The sequence below is a fragment of the Ranitomeya variabilis genome, chromosome 6 (genome assembly GCF_051348905.1).
Source record: "Ranitomeya variabilis isolate aRanVar5 chromosome 6, aRanVar5.hap1, whole genome shotgun sequence".
Lineage (NCBI taxonomy): Eukaryota > Metazoa > Chordata > Amphibia > Anura > Dendrobatidae > Ranitomeya > Ranitomeya variabilis.
The window spans coordinates 491,324,175-491,342,239 of NC_135237.1; the positions used below are offsets into that span (position 1 = coordinate 491,324,175).

General features: G+C 42.1%; 1 protein-coding gene across 5 annotated transcripts in view; it reads left to right on the plus strand.

The window, feature by feature from the left end:
- Positions 1 to 1,897: 1,897 nt before the first annotated feature.
- Positions 1,898 to 18,065, plus strand: part of LOC143781389 (uncharacterized) — a 106,520-nt gene continuing 90,352 nt past the window's right edge. For all 5 annotated transcript variants that reach the window (XR_013216682.1, XR_013216686.1, XR_013216684.1 and 2 more), the window contains exon 1: positions 1,898 to 2,245. The gene's annotated coding sequence lies outside the window, so the exon portion shown is untranslated. The remainder of the gene's footprint in view (positions 2,246 to 18,065) is intronic.

Below are 18,065 nucleotides of genomic sequence, written 5' to 3' on the forward strand. Positions count from 1 at the left end.
CTAGGCCCAAAAAGGATTTACTGGGTTAGATACAGTAAAAATTGAGATACACAGGCGGTATAGTTTGTTTCACAGGTGAGCTACTCTGCTGACGTGCAGACACTACTCCTAGGCCCAAAACCCCAAAACTATTAACTGGATTAGATGTAGTAAAAATTGAGATACACAGGCGGTGTAGCTAGCTTCACAGGCGGGCTACTCTGCTGACATGCAGACTTTGCTACTAAGCCCAAAACCCCAAAACGATTTACTGGGTTAGATGCAGTAAAAATTGAGATACACAGGTGGTGTAGCTAGCTTCACAGGCGGGCTACTCAGATGACTATCAGACAATGCTACTAGCTCAAAAGGATTGGCTGAGCTAGACTACACCAAATGCTGTGACTAACACTTGCACAGCACTGGCTGAGACCTGCCTGGCAAACAGTGCTATGAACTGCTGTAACCTACCCTGAAAAGGGCTGATATTACAACTAGTCCCGACTCCCTAAACCTATCTCTCTGAGAATTCGCTCCAAGAAAACACTCTTAGTCTGTATAGCGCCCACAGCAGCAGCGGTGCCATCTAACACTAAGCTGCAGCAGGGAGGAAATGGGGGCGACGGGGCAAATGGCTGGTTCTTATAGGGCAAGGACATGTGACATACACAGCCAATGACACATGCCCTTGCTTGTGTGCATCACATGCACATTGCTGTGTGTGCACTGCTGATAGGCTGAGAGACTGCACCGCCCCTCTGTAAATGCGGGAAAGAAAAAAAATGGAGATCGGAATTATTTCAGCACAGATCTATCCCCCGCCCACTATACACTGAAACAGTCCATTAACAATGATAAACAGTTTTAATGTGCAAATCAAACTAGGCTTTTGGTGAATGAACAGTTATCGAACAGAAACTCGAACAGCCGAATTTTAAGCAAATTGTTCGGGTTCGTCAAACGACTCGAACACCGCCCAAAACAGCTCGAATTTGAAATTGGCGAACAGTTCGACTCGAACACCGCTCATCTCTACTCACGAGCAAAACTACTTTAGATATGGGGACAAATAGGATATCAGTATTGAAGATATTAGGGCGAAGTAGTTCCAAGGTATCAATGACTAAGAATTCTATCTAATATTTCTAAAAAAAAATAAAATGAAACAGCAAAATGAGGAGGCCTAAGCAATGTCTACACAGAGTTTTTGCTCTGAGCGGATCTTCTCCAAAATTCTCCTCAAAAACTCCTTCAAATTCTATTGAAAACTCTTCCAATTCATTTCTATGGGAAAACAAGTTTGCTGCTCATATGAGGTGCTTTTTTGTAAGTATACAAAAAATATTCACTATTTTCTAGCTGGAGTGAAAAATAACTGACTTAGGAAATAATATCCTAGGAATAAGCTTGTGGTGAGGTATGTGAAACACAACAAAGTATCAACCAGCAAACACAAAGTATCAACCAGCAAAGGTTTGGAAGGATTCTGCTAATTCTCCTACTGTTGAGACCCTCTCTGCTCAGGTGAAATCTGTAGGCAAACCTGGCTAAAAGCATTCCAGTCAATGGCAGTGCCAGCTCAGGGGATATGAAGCAATGCCTCCTTCTATGCCACGGAGTGCTACATGAAAGTGTGGGTCCTGGGTGGATGTTGGTGCTGTTGAGAGATGTGTGCCAGCTCACCGGGCGGTATAATTGAAGAAAAATGTGATTATACTCACTCCTGAATAATCTGTGTACTTGTTGTCAATAGATTTGTTTCTTTATTAATGGTGTTTTGGCCACGAGATGGCAGCGGTTTGTGGATGCATACGACTGTCACCTATATGTCAGTTGGCACACAGGGATAACAACCAGTTTGAGCCGCCACCAGCGACAGTTGGAAATCTGGAGTGCGCCTGAGAGTGGCAGGCGGCCATCTTGAGCAGGGTCTGCAGGAATGAGGAGTGGATAAGGTTGTGCTTGAGAGGGATGTGGTGAAAATCCCTTGTGACAGCACCCGCCTGAGTAAAGAGCAGCGGCAGATTGAGGCTGAACTTAACCGGTACCCGAACCTGTCCGGATGCGAGGGAATTCCTGCTGTAAAAAACTGTTAAAGAACAGAAAGGACCTGGGATCTGTGAAGTGAAATGAGCCGCATCAAGCACAAGCCTTCTCGGTATTGTTCCGGGGCTGGAAAAGTTCTGTATCCATCTGCGTGTCCTGATTGTGCTGTTCGGAGCAGACCCCACGGTAAAAAATGCTAAAAGCCCACTGCGACGCCGCAGTAAGTAGACGTGCACACAAAACAATATTTTTTAGCACCAAGAGACACAGAGCCTTTACACTGTGTTCCAAATTATTATGAACATAGAGTTTAGGAGTGATAAGGTTAGAACTTTTTTGTTTGTCATTTAAACTCATTGATGGCGATGTGTGTCAGGGCTCTTCATATCACTGAAAGCAATTGCAGATACCTGTGCAAATTAGTTTGGCAGGTGTGTCCAAATAAAGGCAAGACTACTTAAGAAGGCTGTTCCACATTATTAAGCAGCCTACATTTTTTGCCAAAATGGGAAAGAAAAAGGATGTGTCGGCAGCTGAGAAGCAACAAATTGTGGAGTATTTAGGTCAAGGCATGACTACAATCAACATTGCCAAGACACTTCATCGTGATCATCGCACAATCAAGAAGTATGTAGCTGATTCCCAGCACACACGTGTGCGTGCTGATAAGGAAAAATTGAGGACACTTTCCAACAGGCAATTGCGTAAGGTTAAAAGAGCAGCTGCAGAAATGCCTTGTCATAGCAGCAGACAAGTTTTTGAAGCTGCTGGTGCCTCCAACGTCCCCAGAACAACAAGATGCAGGGTCCTTCAGAGGTTTGCAGCTGTGTGTAAGCCATCCTGTCGACCACCTCTATCCACTGCACACTAGCAGAAACAGCTCCAGTGGGCCAAAGATACATGAAGACTGACTTCCAAACTGTTTTGTTCACCGATGAGTGCCGTGCAACGCTCGATGGTCCAGATGGATGGAGTGGAGGATGGACACCCCATGAAAACACGGCTAAGGCGCCAACAAGGAGGAGGTGGAGTAATGTTTTGGGCTGGAATCATGGGGAGAGAGCTTGTCAGCCCCTTTATAATCCCTGAAGGGGTAAAGATGAACTCCATAATCTATGTGGAGTTTCTAAAACAACACTTCCTGCCATGGTTCAAGAGGAAGAACCGTGCTTTCCGCAGCAAGATCATTTTCATGCATGATAATGCACCGTCTCATGCTGCAAAAAACACATCTGCATCTCTGGCTGCTATGGGCATAAAAGAGGACAAACTTATGGTGTGGCCACCATCTTCCCCTGACCTCAACCCCATTGAGAACCTCTGGAGCATCATCAAAAGGAGTGTCTATGATGGCGGGAAGCAGTTCACATCTAAGCAACAGCTCTGGGAGGGTATTCTGTCCACATGCAGAACAACTGAAGCAGAAACCATCCAAAAACTGACAAATTCAATGGACGAGAGAGTTCAGAAGCTTCTTTTAAACAAGGGGTCCGACGTGCAAATGTAACATCACCTGGAATAAAGTTTTCACTTGAAAACTGTTTGATTTCATTTTGTAATAAGCTGATAATGCTTATAACTTCACAATTGACCATTTTTTGTTCAAAATAAAAAAAAAAGGTTGAAAACTCTGCTGTGCATAATAATTTGGAACATGCATTTTGAGTGTTTATTTTTTTTTTTAAAGATACTGTTTTCATAGGCAGTTTTTTACAAAACATTGCAATTATACTAGAATAGTAGATGACTGGAAAATAACAATGACTGCAATTCAGATAGGTAATTTAGAGAAAATATGAGGAAATATTATTTGCATAATAATTTGGAACACAGTGGTAGATACTTAGTTAGTTAGGCATACTGGCTCTACGGACCACGTTTTCCTTCCGGAATCAACAGCCAGAAATCCTAGATTTGTCACTACGTTTTCATGCTTTTCAGTAACTAAGGATGCTAGGCTACATATAGACACAGCAGGCAGTGATCTCCAGGAAGGACTTGTGTTTTCCTCTCTGTTCTGCTGGAAGAGGAGTTTCTCTGCGGGACAATATAAGGTGGAGCAGTGATTCAGCTCCAATAGACTTTGCTCACGGCACCCTCACTGATCTGAGGTGCATCTCACAAAATTAGAATATCATCAAAAAGTTAATTTATTTCAGTTTTTCAATACAAAAAGTGACACTCATATATTATATAGAGTCATTACAAACAGAGTGATCCATTTCAAGTGTTTATTTCTGTTAATGTTGATGATTATGGCTTACAGCCAATGAAAACGCAAAAGTCATTATCTCAGTAAATTAGAATACTTTATAACACCAGCTTGAAAAAATGATTTTAGCATTCGAAATGTTGGCCTACTGAAATGTATGTTCAGTAAATGCACTCAATGCTTGGTCGGGGTTCCTTTTGCCTCAATTACTGCATCAATGCTGCGTGGCATGGAGGTGATCAGCCTGTGGCACTGCTGAGGTGTTATGGAAGCCCAGGTTGCTTTGATAGCAGCCTTCAGCTCGTCTGCATTGTTGGGTCTGGTGTCTTTCATCTTCCTGTTGACAATACCCCATAGATTCTCTATGGGGTTAAGGTCAGGCGAGTTTGCTGGCCAATCAAGCACAGTGATACTGTTGTTCGTAAACCAGGTATTGGTACTTTTGGCAGTGTGGACAGATGCCAAGTCCTGCTGGAGAATGAAATTTCCATCTCCAAAAAGCTTGTCAGCAGAGGGAAGCATGAAATGCTCTAAAGTTTCCTGGTAGAAGGCTGCACTGACTTTGGTCTTGATAAAACACAGTGGACCTACACCAGCAGATGACATGGCTCCCCAAATTTTTTTTTCCTAACTTCTGATTTTTTTTTCACCCCTAAAATAATAATAATAAAAATTGGGCATGTTGGGTATCGTTAGAGAACTCAAAATTAAGGTAGGGTATCGCCGTAATTGCACTGATGAGGAGAATCATATTACAAGGTCAATTTTAATGCAAAATTCCCCAGAAAAACAATGTCAGAATAGTTTTTTTTCCCAATTTCTCCCCACTTGGAATTGTTTTCCCATTTTGCAGTATACTGGGTGGTAAAATTAATAGCAGCTTTCAAAAGTACAACTCATCACGCAAAAAAACAAGCCTTTATACGGCTATGTGGACAGAGAAATAAAAGACTTATGGCTCTGGGAAGAAGGGGAGGAAAAAACAAAAACACAAAAACGGAAATTGTTCTCGGCGTGAAGGGGTAAATTTCTTTGGTCAAAGTGTCACCAGGGTTTGGTCAGTGTCAGTTTTTACAATCAGACTTTAGTCTGAGATTCTTCAGTCATTTTCTTTCATGAGAAAAAGAAAAACGTTTCTTTTTAATCTTTTCTTATGTAGCAGTCCGTGAAAAACGTACAGAACTCAGATGGCATACGGATGCTGCTCGATTATTGTGAATGGCCCCAATCACTGTTGTAAGTATAATACAGCTTCTAGAACGAGCCCTCAAAAGAATTGTCATCAGGGGCTGGTGATAAAATGAATGGGTTACACCAGTGCTGCCCCCTGATGACCATTCGTTTGAGGGCAATGCTAGAAGTTATGGGGTGGCGCTGATGTTACTCACTAGATTAGATAGATTGGGAGAAGTGTAGGCTATTTTATGTTAATGTTAATTACAAAAGTGGTTAGGGTGTCAAAATATATATTTAGAAAAGACATTTTACATACCAGGCCATTGTATAATAAGACTTTACTGTACTCCCACCAACCTGACTTGATATTAATAAATTGGTTATATTGTATCACTTTGTGCTCCTACCAAAATCTAAGGATTTATTGTTGAAAAGATCTGACAGTAATCGTGGGATGTAAAGAATTGATATTTGGAAGGATCCAAATACCCTTATGTTATGTCACTTAATGAGTGATGCAATAAGGATAGCGTGCCACTTGTGGCATGAAGAACTGAAAGTATGTGTAACACTGATCACATTCAGTGATGTTAACTACGGTACGTATGCAGATTTGCCACAGTAATTACAGCTATTGATAGACAGACATCTTCAAGATAGCGTAAAGGAATGTCTCAAAACTAGCCCCAATTTACATAGTTACATAGTTACATAGTTATTAAGGTTGAAGGAAGACTTTAAGTCCATCTAGTTCAACCCATAGCCTAACCTAACATGCCCTAACATGTTGATCCAGGGGAAGGCAAAAAAAACCCATGTGGTAAGAGTAAGCTCCACCATGGGGAAAAAAATTCCTTCCCGACCCCACATACGGCAATCAGACTAGTTCCCTGGATCAACGCCTTATCAAGGAATCTAGTATACATACCCTGTAACAGTATACTTTTCCAGAAAGGTATCCAGTCCCCTCTTAAATTTTAGTAATGAATCACTCATTACAACATCATACGGCAGAGAGTTCCATAGTCTCACTGCTCTTACAGTAAAGAATCCGCGTCTGTTATTATGCTTAAACCTTTTTTCCTCCAGAAGTAGAGGATGCCCCCTGGTCCCTGTCTCAGGTCTATGATTAAAAAGATCATCAGAAAGGTCTTTGTACTGTCCCCTCATATATTTATACATTAACATAAGATCACCCCTTAGCCTTTGTTTTTCCAAACTAAATAGCCCCAAGTGTAATAACCTATCTTGGTATGGCAGACCCCCCAGTCCTCTAATAACCTTGGTCGCTCTTCTCTGCACCCGCTCTAGCTCAGCTATGTCTTTCTTATACACCGGAGACCAGAACTGTGCACAGTATTCTAAGTGTGGTCGCACTAGTGACTTGTATAGAGGTAAAATTATGTTCTCCTCATGAGCATCTATGCCTCTTTTAATACATCCCATTATTTTATTTGCCTTTGTAGCAGCTGCCTGACACTGGCCACTGAATATGAGTTTGTCATCCACCCATACACCCAGGTCCTTTTCATTGACAGTTTTACCCAGAGTTTTAGAATTAAGCACATAGTTATACATCTTATTACTTCTACCCAAGTGCATGACCTTACATTTATCCCCATTAAAGCTCATTTGCCATTTATCAGCCCAAGCTTCTAGTTTACATAAATCATCCTGTAATATAAAATTGTCCTCCTCTGTATTGATTACCCTGCAGTTTAGTGTCATCTGCAAATATTGAAATTCTACTCTGAATGCCCCCTACAAGGTCATTAATAAATATGTTAAAAAGAAGAGGGCCCAATACTGACCCCTGTGGTACCCCACTGCTAACCGCGACCCAGTCCGAGTGTGCTCCATTAATAACCACCCTTTGTTTCCTATCCCTGAGCCAGCTCTCAACCCACTTGCACATATTTTCCCCTATCCCCATTATTCTCCTTTTATGTATCAACCTTTTGTGTGGCACCGTATCAAAAGCTTTTGAAAAGTCCATATACACTACATCCACTGGGCTCCCTTGGTCCAGTCCGGAACTTACCTCTTCATAGAAGCTGATCAAATTAGTCTGACATGAACGGTCCCTAGTAAACCTGTGCTGATACTGGGTCATGAGGTTATTCCTCTTCAGATACTCCAGTATAGCATCCCTTAGAATGCCCTCCAGGATTTTACCCACAGTAGAGGTTAAGCTTACTGGCCTATAATTTCCGAGTTCAGTTTTTGTCCCCTTTTTAAATATTGGCACCACATTTGCTATACGCCAGTCCTGTGGTACAGACCCTGTTATTATGGACTCTTTAAAGATTAAAAATAACGGTCTATCAATGACTGTACTTAGTTCCTGCAGTACTTTGGGGTGTATCCCATCCGGGCCCGGAGATTTGTCAATTTTTGTGATTTTTAGACGCCGCCGTACTTCCTGCTGGGTTAAGCAGGTAACATTTAATTGGGAATTTTTATCACTAGTCATATTGGCTGCCATGGGATTTTCTTTTGTAAATACTGATGAAAAAAAGTCATTTAGCATATTGGCTTTTTCCCCATCCTCATCCACCATTTCACCCAGACTATTTTTAAGGGGGCCAACACTATCATTTTTTAGTTTCTTACTATTTATGTAGTTAAATAATATTTTGGGGTTATTTTTGCTCTCTCTGGCAATGAGTCTCTCTGTCTCAATCTTTGCTACCTTGATTTGCTTTTTACAGAATTTATTTAATTTTCTATATTTATTTAATGCCTCATCACTACCTACTTCCTTTAATTCTCTAAATGCTTTCTTTTTGTCACTTATTGCGCCCCTTACAGCTCTATTTAGCCATATTGGTTTCCTCCTATTTCTAGTATGTTTATTCCCATACGGTATATACTGTGCACAGGTCCTTTCCAGGAGGTTAATAAACGTCTCCCATTTTCTTTGTGTATTTTTATGCCTCAGGATATCGTCCCAGTTAATTGCACCAAGATCCTCTCTCATCCGTTGGAAATTTGCCCTCCTGAAGTTTAGTGTCCTTGTCACCCCTCTACTACACATCTTATTAAAGGAGACCTGAAAACTTATTATTTTGTGATCACTATTCCCCAAGTGACCCCCAACCCTTATATTTGCTATGTGGTCTGGCCTGTTGGTTAATATTAGGTCTAGCAGTGCCCCCCTTCTTGTTGGGTCCTGAACGAGTTGTGAAAGGTAATTGTCTCTCATAATTGTCAAAAACCGATTACCTTTACTGGAATTGCAGGTTTCTGTTCCCCAATCTATTTCAGGGTAGTTGAAGTCCCCCATAACAATGACTTCTCCTTGAGTCGCAGCTTCATCTATTTGCTTTACGAGGATATTCTCCATTGCTTCCATTATTTTTGGAGATTTATAACAAACCCCTATCAATAATTTATTATTTTTTCCCCCTCCCCTTATCTCCACCCACAGGGACTCTACATTTTCATTAGATTCACCTATATTATCACGCAGGATGGGTTTTAAGGTGGATTTTACATACAGACACACCCCTCCTCCTCGCTTATCTGTACGGTCATTTCTGAACAGACCATAGCCCTGCAAGTTAACAGCCCAGTCATGGCTCTCATCCAGCCATGTTTCAGATATCCCCACCATGTCATAATTATGTTCCAACAACATTAGTTCAAATTCGTCCATTTTGTTGGCGAGGCTTCTGGCATTAGTATACATGCACTTGATGTTCCTCTCTGTAACTCTATTCTTTCTTAAATTACTAACTGTTCTAACCCCACCCCCCATGCCACCGCCACCCCCAACTTCCTTATTTGTGCCCAGGTCTCTATCTGCACTATCTTCCCCTCCTATAAAATGAATATCCTCCCCCCCAATCCCTAGTTTAAACACTCCTCCAACCTTCTTACCATTTTTTCCCCCAGCACAGCTGCACCTTCCCCATTGAGGTGCAGCCCGTCCCTAGCGTAGAGCCTGTAGCCAACTGAGAAGTCGGCCCAGTTCTGCAGGAACCCAAACCCCTCCTTCCTACACCAATTCTTGAGCCACTTATTAACCTCCCTAATCTCCCATTGCCTCTCTGGCGTGGCACGTGGTACAGGCAGTATTTCGGAAAATACCACGTTGGAGGTCCTTGCTTTCAGCTTGCAGCCTAATTCCCTGAAATCATCTTTAAGGACCTTCCACCTACCTCTAACTTTGTCATTTGTGCCAATGTGCACCATGACCGCTGGGTCCTCACCAGCCCCTCCCAGTAATCTGTCCACCAGATCAGCGATGTGTCGGACTCGAGCGCCAGGTAGGCAGCACACCGTTCGACGATCCCTGTCTTTGTGACAGATTGCCCTATCTGTTCCCCTAATAATTGAGTCCCCCACTACCAGCACCTGTCTGGCCTGCCCTGCTCTCCTATTTCCCTCCTTACTGGAGCAGTCACTCCTCCGGCTTTCAGAGGACATGCCTGGCTGCAGCAGTGCTACCCCTGTACTGGCACCCCCCTCATCTGCCAACTTAGCGAACTTATTGGGGTTTGCCAGATCAGGACTAGCCTCCCTGGCACTCTTCCCTCTACCCCGCCTTCTATCTGTCACCCAGCTAACTGCCTTACTGTCCTGCAGCTCCATCCTGCCATCCCCCTCCTCATCTATCCCATTGAGTGTCTGCTCTGTGAGCAGAAGACTCCTCTCCATATTGTCTATGGATCTCAGTGTTGCCAGCTGCACATTTAGATCCAGTATCTGGGATTCCAAATGCACAATGTGCTCACATCTCGCACAGCCGTATGCACCCTCGACCGGCTGATCAAGGACTGCATACATGTGGCATGATGTGCACTGGATGGCATTAACAATAGTGGAGCACATTTCCTAATGGGGATTGCACCACAGAAACGTTATATAAAAAATAAATACAAAGTATTAATTAAAAACAGACAGCAATTCCTCCCTTGGAAACTCCCTGATTCCAAAGTCACTGAAAGTCACACTTACCGCCGTCCACACTTACACTCAGGTCACACTCAGCTCGCTCACACTCGCTATGCTGAAGATTTAAAGATTTTTTTTTTTTCTCTACTTCCCTTCAACAACAAGCCACCTTGCTGTTCAAATGTACTTCCCAAAAGGACTTGAGCCGCAAACAGCTGCCCCTTATAAACCCTTGATTATGACCGCCCGCCCTAAGTTAACCCCTTGTGAATATAGCTACTCCCAATTCAGCAACTCACACAAATTCACACAGGTATTTGTTAAAGGCCTTCCAAATACCTCCTCACTGAATCACAAGTCACACTTACCGCCGTCCACCCTTACGCTCAAGTCACACTCAGCTCGCTCACACTCGCTATGCTGAAGATTTAAAGATTTTTTTTTTTTTTTCTCTATTTCCCTTCAACAACAAGCCACCTTGCTGTTCAAATGTACTTCCCAAAAGGAAGCCTGAAGATAAACTGTTTTTCATGGTGTCAGGGGACAGCCATGGAGCCATGGGACCCCACCACCGCTACCAATTTGTCATGAACCAGGACTCCACTGCCTCCAATCATCAGGAAAATCACGCAATTGACTGATGATTGATGGATAAAGACCATGGATGCTTTCTTTATTAGGCTGGTTATTTTGCGCTTCCCAGTGAACGTATAGTATATATACACCTGATTCCAAAGCATATGAATGTATATATGTATATATTGGTATTGTCACCCTTAAGCCCTGCAATAACCCAAGAAAAACTAGCTGCCTCCACCAATTGTTTATACAGGCCGTTTGGACACCCGTGACTAGTAACAAATGACCTCACAAGGCTTCAGGGATGCAGTTTATAGAGCTAGAGGAACAAAGCTATTACATTTTAAAAATGTAATACAAAAAGTAGGCAGTGTTTACAAAGGTATACAAAAGATGTTACAAAAGGGGACAAAACAATACAGTATATACAATCTCATTGTCATGCTGTGACGGTCTTCAAACTGTCCCTGGAACTAGGATCCTAACTAATGCTGTAATAGAAATACAGATGGTCAGGTGGTTCCCCTGCGCCCCTGGAAGAAACTACGGGCGAGACACTCGTTGGGGCGCAGGGGAACCCCCTGACCACCTGTATTTCTATTCCGCAGCAGTGCCCACTGTTAGGCTATGTTCACACGGTGCGGTTTTTGCTGCGGATCCGCAGCGGAATTGCACTGCGGATCCGCAGCAGTTTTCCATGTAGGTTACAGTACAATGTAACCCAATGGAAAAAAGGACCCGCTGTGCCGACAATCCTTTTTTCCACAGGCAAATCCGCAGTGGTTTTGCCTGCAGAAAAAAGAAGTACCATGTCAATTCTTTCTGCAGATTCCGCTGCGGGTTTCCAGCAGCACCAATAGGAAACTGCATTTGGAAACCCGCAGTGGAATCCGCAGAAGAAAAAGGATCAAAAACCGCAGCTAAAATCAGCGCTGAATTTAGCTGCGGTTTTCCAAAACAGGACCTGAAAAAAAAAGGATGAAAAAAAGGATCGTGTGAACGTAGCCTTACAGCTCCATTATTCAGGTAATATGTTTTTATACTATTGTCAACATGGCATTTGAGATCTGTTTACCTGTATGCAGCCTGGGGCTTTCATCTAGGTATATTTATTAGAAGATGCCTTAGGCACTTTATCACAGTATCAATTATACCTAAGCTTAAGCCATTTATTTGGATTATAAGTAGTGATGAGCGAATATACTCGTTACTCGAGATTTCTCAAGCACGCTCGGGTGACCTCCGAGCACTTTTAGTGGTCGGAGGTTTAGTTTTTCTTGCCGCAGCTGAATGATTTACATCTGTTAGGTAGCATAAGTACATGTGGGGATTCCCTAGCAACCAGGCAACTCCCACATGTGCTTATGCTGGCTAACAGATGTAAATCATTCAGCTGCAGCATAAAAACTAAAACTCCGACCACTAAAAATACTCGGAGGACCCCCGTGCGTGCTCGGGAAATCTCGTGTAACGAGTATATTCGCTCATCACTAATTATAAGGTCTATGCAGAGTAATTTGTTCTCTTTTATAGTGTTATTAATCTTTTGCCTGATTAGGGGCAGTCCGCAGGCATTTGCACCGTATCTCTGGGTAGGTTATTTCATTGGTCACCCATCAGGGTATATCTGTATTATGTCTTGTGACCTTTCTATTTTAATTGTTAATAAGCCTTAAATTTGAATTCAATATGTAGGTTCTCTTCATTTAGTGAGTTGTTTAATTACACCTTGGCTATTCGTGGTTACAACAAGAAGAAGGTCTGACCAGTTTTATAGGAAGAGGTAATGACCAGATCAGAAGCAGCTAAAATGGAGCTGCATGTTTCTGACCACCATAGAAAGGGTCATTAACCTCTTTAGCACCAGAGGAAAGTAAATCTATTTAATATGGGACACAAATCACACCATCTCTAAGGAAGACTTGTGATTCACTACCCGATGTGACAGTCTAACTCCAGGTCTTCCAGTGGGATGTGACACCCTCATGACAATGAGGTACTCTTCATAGCACCTATATTGAGCCTTGAACTCTGGATGTTGCAAGAATGTCCGCAGGGGGTTCATAAGGCTTTGTGCTGCAGAGAACATTAGGTTCTAGCTTTAGCCATCACCCCAGTGTACCTTGAACTTGACCTTGTCAACTTAGTTAACAGATTCCCTATCTAATCAACTATCAGTACGCTGTCCCTTTTTACTGGGATTTGCCCCTCCCATTATGGGCTAGTCCCTAACGTTACCATATCTGTCCCTACAATCTGTTGCTGGGTAGATTTCCCTCAAAAACACTATGCATTACATTTCTAAACACAATGCTTATCACACAATGTCCTACCCTATATGTGACTGCCTAACACATTTCCAAACCACAGGACATAGTTTACACTTCACATATCACTGTATGTATATATATATATATATATATATATATATATATATATATATATATATATATATATATATATATATATATATATATTATATGTGTATATATCTATATATATATATATATATATATATATATATATACAGCTCTGGCAAAAATTAAGAGACCACCACATCAAGACCCTGTCTCGGGTAGCCCAATCTACAGACCTGAACCCCATTCAAAACCTCTGGAATGTAATCAGCAGGATGATGGATAGTCACAAGCCATCAAACAAAGAAGAACTGCTTACATTTTTGCCCAGAAGCAGCGTGAAAGACTGGTGGAAAGCATGCCAAGACGCATGAAAGCTGTGATTAAAAATCATGGTTATTCCACAAAATATTGATTTCTGAACTCTTCCTGAGTTAAAACATTAGTATTATTGTTTCTAAATGATTATAAACTTGTTTTCTTTGCATTATTTGAGGTCTGAAAGCGCTGTTTATTTTTTTTTAATTTCGACCATTTTTCTTTGTCAGAAAAAAAATACAAAATTTATTGCTTGGAAATTCGGAGACATGTCAGAAGTTTATAGAATAAATGAAAAATTTACATTTCACTAAAAAATATATCCATAAAGAGAAAAATCAGACAAACTGAACATTTTGCAGTGGTCTCTTAATTTTTGCCAGAGCTGTATATACAGTATACAGTGGGGCAAAAAAGTATTTAGTCAGTCAGCAATAGTGCAAGTTCCACCACTTAAAAAGATGAGAGGCGTCTGTAATTTACATCATAGGTAGACCTCAACTATGGGAGACAAACTGAGAAAAAAGAATCCAGAAAATCACATTGTCTGTTTTTTTATCATTTTATTTGCATATTATGGTGGAAAATAAGTATTTGGTCAGAAACAAACAATCAAGATTTCTGGCTCTCACAGGCCTGTAACTTCTTCTTTAAGAGTCTCCTCTTTCCTCCACTCATTACCTGTAGTAATGGCACCTGTTTAAACTTGTTATCAGTATAAAAAGACACCTGTGCACACCCTCAAACAGTCTGACTCCAAACTCCACTATGGTGAAGACCAAAGAGCTGTCAAAGGACACCAGAAACAAAATTGTAGCCCTGCACGAGGCTGGGAAGACTGAATCTGCAATAGCCAACCAGCTTGGAGTGAAGAAATCAACAGTGGGAGCAATAATTAGAAAATGGAAGACATTCAAGACCACTGATAATCTCCCTCGATCTGGGGCTCCACGCAAAATCCCACCCCGTGGGGTCAGAATGATCACAAGAACGGTGAGCAAAAATCCCAGAACCACGCGGGGGGACCTAGTGAATGAACTGCAGAGAGCTGGGACCAATGTAACAAGGCCTACCATAAGTAACACACTACGCCACCATGGACTCAGCTCCTGCAGTGCCAGATGTGTCCCACTGCTTAAGCCAGTACATGTCCGGGCCCGTCTGAAGTTTGCTAGAGAGCATTTGGATGATCCAGAGGAGTTTTGGGAGAATGTCCTATGGTCTGATGAAACCAAACTGGAACTGTTTGGTAGAAACACAACTTGTCGTGTTTGGAGGAAAAAGAATACTGAGTTGCATCCATCAAACACCATACCTACTGTAAAGCATGGTGGTGGAAACATCATGCTTTGGGGCTGTTTCTCTGCAAAGGGGCCAGGACGACTGATTCGGGTACATGAAAGAATGAATGGGGCCATGTATCGTGAGATTTTGAGTGCAAACCTCCTTCCATCAGCAAGGGCATTGAAGATGAAACGTGGCTGGGTCTTTCAACATGACAATGATCCAAAGCACACCGCCAGGGCAACGAAGGAGTGGCTTCGTAAGAAGCATTTCAAGGTCCTGGAGTGGCCTAGCCAGTCTCCAGATCTCAACCCTATAGAAAACCTTTGGAGGGAGTTGAAAGTCCGTGTTGCCAAGCGAAAATCCAAAAACATCACTGCTCTAGAGGAGATCTGCATGGAGGAATGGGCCAACATACCAACAACAGTGTGTGGCAACCTTGTGAAGACTTACAGAAAACGTTTGACCTCTGTCATTGCCAACAAAGGATATATTACAAAGTATTGAGATGAAATTTTGTTTCTGACCAAATACTTATTTTCCACCATAATATGCAAATAAAATGATAAAAAAACAGACAATGTGATTTTCTGGATTTTTTTTTCTCAGTTTGTCTCCCATAGTTGAGGTCTACCTATGATGTAAATTACAGACGCCTCTCATCTCTTTAAGTGGTGGAACTTGCACTACTGCTGACTGACTAAATACTTTTTTGCCCCACTGTATATACAGTGTGTCTGTAAAGTTATGGTGCACTTTTGACCAGTCACTGGAAAGCAACAAAAAATGATAGAAATGTGAAATCTGCTCCAAATAAAAGAAAAACTCTCCCAGTTTCATACCTATCACCTTATCTTGCATCAGGCCACACCACACATTCACATTAGGGGTGTTACATTTGTACTCAACATAGGCATGAGGATGTTCGGCAGCCCATATTCGGACGTTATGGTGATGAACATGTCCACAGATATGGAAGGTCACTTCATCGCTAAATACAATCTTCTGCAAAATCTTGCAAAATTGTAGATCTCATGAAGTAGCAAACGCTCATTGTTTGGGTTTATCCGCCGGTTTGATAGCGTGCAACAGCTGCAATTTGTACCCCGTAAAACAGAAATGTTTCTTTAACACCTTATGAACTGTAGTCTTGCTTAGGTGTAATTGTCGAGCACACACACGCACAGATTTTTTAGGGCTCCTTAGGTAGCTATCCCGTATAGTCTCTACAGACTCGTCACTGACTGATGGCCTACCAGAACTGGGTTTCTCCACCAAACTGCCCGTTTCCTTCAACTGCTTATCCCGCCAAGTAATGCTATTCCTATGTGGTGGCGCTTCATTATAAACTCGCCGATATTCACGTAGCACTTTGGTCACAGATTCAAATTTAGCGAGCCACAGAACACACTGAACTTTCCTCTGTACTGTCCACATCTCGACTGCCATGGAAAACCACACAGCTGGCATAAGCTTGTGGCTGCATGATGTCACAGACCTGGCAGTGTATTAATCCCAGTTCAGTTTATCTGGGGTTAATCTGACTGGGGCTCAGCAACAGCTTAAGGCTGTGTGCACATGTAGCATATTTTTCACGTTTTTTTCGCGGTTTTTCGCTATAAAAACGCTATAAAACCGCGAAAAAAACGCTACCATTAAGCATCCTATGTAACAGAATGCATTCCGCATTTTTTGTGCACATGCTGCATTTTTTTCCTGAGCGGAATCGCATTCCAGAAAAAAACGCAGCATGTTCATTAAAATTGCGGAATCGCGGCGATTCTGCAGCCATAGGAGTGCAATGATCTGCTTACTTCCCGCACGGGGCTGTGCACACCATGCGGGAAGTAAGCAGATCATGTGCGGTTGGTACCCAGGGTGGAGGAGAGGAGACTCTCCTCCACGGACTGGGCACCATATAATTAGTAAGAAAAAAAGAATTAAAATAAAAAATAGCGATATACTCACCCTCGATGTCCCCCGCAGTCTTCCGGCCTGTCCGCTGCATGCTGCCGCTTCGGTTCCTATAGCTGCTGGGCGGTGAAGGACCTGCGATGACGTCACGGTCTTGTGATTGGTCGCGAGACCGCATGTGACTGGTCACGTGACCAATCACCGTGACGTCATCACAGGCCCTTCACCACACAGCTATAGGAACGGACGCCGCTGAGGTCTGCAGGTGAGTATAACCATGTTTTTTATTTTTTTAATTATTTTTAAGCATTCTATCTTTTACTATAGATGCTGCATAGGCTGCATCTATAGTAAAAAGTTGGTCACACTTGTCAAACACTATGTTTGACAAGTGTGACCAACCTGTCAGTCAGTTTTCCAAGCGATGCTACAGATCGCTTGGAAAACTCTAGCATTCTGCAAGCTAATTATGCTTGCAAAACGCTAGTTTTCTGCGGGTATATGCATGCTAATTCTGCATGCGATATACCCGCGGCAGGAGGCGCAGAATTGCCGCAGAAATTTCCGCGGCAATTCTGCAACGTGTGAACTTAGCCTAAATGAGTTTGTATTGTTTATTTGGTTCTTGTTATCTCTCCGCATGAACAGGTCTGATATGATTGGGCCAGAGAAAGGGCGCCAAAATGTAAACTATAAAAGTGCACCATGACTTTACGGACACACTGTATATATATATATATATATATATATATATATATATATATATATATATATATATATATATATATATATATATATATATATATAAATATAAATATATATATATATATATATATATATATATATATATATATATAAAACCACATGACATTATTCACATGATGTGAATAGTGTGTTCAGGGGCAGGAAGGTGACAGTGCAGTACAGTCCACCACCCTTACATACGTGCAATGTGTAAGAGGACTGTCATGACTCATTTTTGGAGTCATGGCAGCTCTGGTTCTGCTTTAATTTAAACATGATTTTTACTTTTGGCCAGCAATGGTTAATGTCAGCTTCCATGCTGGCAGTTGCTGTGTTGCTGGTCAGCTGATGTGGGTGTTGACCACTCCCACCATCCTTTAAAGTTAACCTGTCACCCCAAAAATCGAAGGTGAGCTAAGCCCACCGGCATCAGGGGCTTATCTACAGCATTCTGGAATGCCCATCGGACCCGAACAGAGCCGGGACCGCCCTTGGGTGAGTATAATCTAACCTCTTTTTCTCATCTTTCAGGATACATCGGGGGCTTATCTACAGCA